Genomic DNA, 4,122 nt, shown 5'->3' on the forward strand with positions numbered 1-4,122 from the left:
AAACCACACAATAACCAAACTCTCATAGATATCTACAGGATAATGTATCCCAAGACAGTACAGTATACATTCTCCAGAATAAAGTACATTTTAGGTCACAAAGCAAGCATCAACACATTTAAAAACAGGAATAATACAAAGCATCTTCTCAAAACCAAATACTATAAAATTAGAAATTAATAGCAAGAGGTAAAATGGAGAAAACACCATACATTGGCAATACTCTGCTTGAACATGAGTGGGTAATAGAAGAAATAAAACATTTCTTGAAACAAATGACAATGAAAACACAACTTACCAAAACCTTTGGGAAACAGCCAAAGCAGTAATCAGAGGTCAATCTAAAGTAATAAGCAAACACATTAAAAGAAAAAAAAAATAATAATAGATTCTTTAACCCAACATCTCAAACAAGTTTAAAAAGAACAGCAAGAAAATTTGAGACCCTCTTAAAAAATGTAATTATAAAAGTTAAGGCAGAAAGAAATAGAAAATGCAAAAATAAATGAAACCATCAATGAGCCCAGAAGTTAGTTTTATGAAAAGTTCAGTAAAATTGGCAAACCACTAGCAAAACTAACAAAGGGAGGGAAAGAAAAGACACAAATGACCTGAATAAGATATGAAAGATGCAATGTCACAATAGAACAAACAAAAATAAAAAGGTTAACAATAGAATATTATGCAAAACTATGTTCAAACAAACAGGAAAACCTAGACGAAATGGACAAATACTTAAAAACTCACAACCTACATAAATTGGCACACAACAAAGTAGAACACCTGAGCAGATTCATTGCAGAGAAAAATTGAAAAGGTAATGAAACAACTTCAAAAAATAAGTCCTGGACCAGATGGTTTTGGTGGGTTTTGGTTTATTTTGTTTTTTGGGGGGGTTTGTGTTTTTTTTTTTGTTGTTGTTGTTGTTGTTTTGTTGTTTTTTTTACAATTAAAATAAGTTATTTTGTTGAGGGAAAGAAGTTATTCTGTGTCACTTGGTTCTAGACAAAGGAAAGAGAGCCTATCTTGGTCAGGTGTCTCGGCAGAAGAGACTACTACTGCTAAGGTCTCCACTAACAAATGCTCAGCATTTTGAAGTACCCCATTTCTTGTAGGACAGAATTGGATGAGATTTTGGCAGTCAGAGGATTATGAAGAACAAGGAAGAGAGATTCTTTCAACCATCCATCAAGAGTCTTTGGGTCTTCTCTCAGCCAGGCTCATCCAATGAAAACAGAATTCATTTTCCCGACTCATCTGGAGGAGTCCAGAGTCTTCTTCACATAGCATTACCTACATACTCCCTGCTCTTGGTCCTATTTTCCAGATGCTCATTCTTTAGGCATTTCCTCATGTGCCAATCAAGAACATTGCAGTGACCAAAAAATTTCAGGATGCTATGATTTTGGTGGCATTCCTTCAGCAAGTTAATCAAGATGTTGCATTCTTCAGTGTGCAAGTGTAGAGATAAGTCAGGATGTATCCTTAGGAGAATGTGATGGATCACAGCAGAACAACCAGAGTGGCCCCCACACGGGGAGGTCTTTGGATGCCCACACAGTGGCCCCTGATGAGCGACCCTGATGGTACGCTCTCTGCCACCAGCCTCTGCTCACCCAGCCCCCAGCGCCGGTACCATGCCAGGACCACATGGTTTTATAGTGAATTTAACCAAATATTCAGACACGAACTTTCATTAATTCTACATAAAGTATTTAAGAAAATAGAAAAAGATGGAATTCTCCCAGACTCATTCTATGAAGCAAACATATCCTTGATACCAAAGCCAGGTAAAGACACCACCAAAATAGAAAACTATAGGCCAATATATCTCATAAACATAGATGCAAAAATCCTGTATAAAATCCTGGCCAATAAAATCTAACAATGCATAAAAAATTAATTCACCATGACCAAGTGGATAAAAGGTATGCAAGGATGGTTCAAAAAAAATATTCAGTGTAATTCATTACATTAACAAATCAAAGAACAAGAAGTACATGATCCTATCAAATTATGCACAAAAGGACTTTGACAAAATTCAAGACCCTTTTCTAATTAAAGCACTGAACAAAATAGGAACAGAGGAGAATTTCCTCAACATAGTAAAAAAATATATATACTAAACCAAAAACTGAAGCTGAGGAAAATTAAACCAAATGCATAGGAGCCGAAATATGACTTTTTTTTGTGGCGAAAGGAATTAAACATGGATCTTTTCCAATCAGTTTGCCAGATAGCTATCCTCCAGATTTCTTGTCACAATCTAGTGAGCACATCAAGAGTTGTTTCTGGTTATCTGGTTTGTTTGGTTTTTTATCCATCAATTCCTGGGTCTTATTTTTTGCCAATTATTTCAGAGAAGCTTTAACTTCTTCCTTTATTATCAATGATTCTTAATTCTTTTTGGTACTTTGGGTATTCCAACATATATTTGGGCAGGACATTATTTCATTCATAATATTCACTACTGTGGCTTGAGGACATATAGAGATAGGAGGCTTAGTAAATAGATATGAGTTTTATAACTAGACTTAACAAGAACTCGTCAACAGACTTCAGGCAAAGATCAGGAAAGAAAACGGCTTTTCAGGAACCTGGAGTGTTAAACCCTTGCTTGTTCCAGGAGAAAATAAAAGCGAGTGAGTGCCAGTGAACTGAGTATAGGAGGAGAATCTTGGTAACTCTAGGAGACCCATTTTCCCCAGAATTGGGACTAGGGCAGTGTAAGAAGGGATTGAGGGCACTGGGGAACAATACATAATGTGAATGAAGATTTGTTTTTTTTAATGGAAAGATATGGAGTCGGGGGAAAGAAATCAATCCAATGCCTTCATTTTTTTAAAAAAAAAATTATTTTTGGAAGCAGGAATGGCATCCACTTCCTAAACAATATGCCTCTGGAAACTCTTCGAACTTTGATAAATGATGATAGTTATAGAAAGGCTTCAGGCTGCTTTTCAAGCCTAGATTGCCTTTTTTGTTGTTGTTGTTGTTGGCTACATGAGCTGACAAACATTGAATACACTGTGGGTTCCTAAAAAACCCAACCAAATTTGCCTTAGAATAAGTGCATCAAGGTTACCCCTTCAAAGAAAAGAGGTTATTATACAAGTGTTGCACATGTTTTGAGCATGTTATCAGGAGGGCCAAGTACTTAGAAAGGGACATAATGCTTGGAAAAGTCTAAAGAGGATCAGGAAAGGAAAGGAAAACTCTCAAAGAGGTAGACTGACACTGTTACTGCAACAATGAGTGAAAGCACAGCAGAAATTGTGAGGATAGTAAAGGACAAGGCGGCCTTTTGATCTGTTGCACTTAGGTTTTCTATGAGTAGGATCACTATGAATCAGAGTCAACTCAACGGCACCTAACAAGAAGATGTGGTGAAGGGTCCCCACCTCTAAGATAGTTGAAGAATTCATCATTCTGTGGTTGAGTTTTTTTAAATTCCAGGAAGAATAAAGAACGCTTCTATAAATTAGACTCCTAGCACATTGCTATGGGACTGATAGGGTATGGGGGGTGTGTGAGTGAGACAGAGCAAGTGAGAGAGTGAGAGCGAGAGCAAAAGTGGAGAAGAGAGAGAGGAGAAGAGAGAGAGGAGAAGAGAGGAGAGGAGAGGAGAGGAGAGGAGAGGAGAGGAGTATGCTAAGGAAAGAAAGACACAGCACAGTGGCTCAGATCAGAAATTTTTCTATCACTCACCTGGATCCAAGCTTCAGGCTGCCTTTACCTGTTTATGGATTTGTCCACGAAGAAGTTGCATAACCTTCAGACCTTCAGTTTTTTTTTTCATATGAAACGGTGCTACAACAGTGGCTTCCTCACCAAATTTCCTCTAAGTTGAAAGGATGTGAAGTCTTTATATGTTATTGATATAGTTCCAGGCGTGTAGTGTGCACTCACTGAATGCTAGATATTTTTATAGTTACTACTGTTTTGTCTTTGCTTAAAATAGTGAGATTTTGCAATGAGGAAGCAACAGTGAGGCATGTCCTCTTTCACAGCTAGCAAATAAGGGTCAAGCTTCATTTCCAAATGCTGTGGACATTCCTCATGAGTGTCCTGAGAAACTGGCTAGGCAGACGTAAAGCATGTGGAGAAAGAAGTGGGGTTTTT

At 37.4% G+C, this 4,122-nt stretch overlaps 1 pseudogene; it reads right to left on the bottom strand.

Annotated features, from left to right (window-relative positions):
• Positions 1-1,240: 1,240 nt before the first annotated feature.
• LOC102854004 lies at positions 1,241-1,639 on the bottom strand (annotated as a pseudogene).
• Between the last annotated feature and the right edge of the window lie 2,483 nt (positions 1,640-4,122).

The sequence above is a fragment of the Elephantulus edwardii genome, unplaced genomic scaffold (genome assembly GCF_000299155.1).
Source record: "Elephantulus edwardii isolate Elephantulus edwardi_28Jun2011 unplaced genomic scaffold, EleEdw1.0 scaffold00455, whole genome shotgun sequence".
Taxonomy (NCBI): Eukaryota; Metazoa; Chordata; class Mammalia; order Macroscelidea; family Macroscelididae; genus Elephantulus; species Elephantulus edwardii.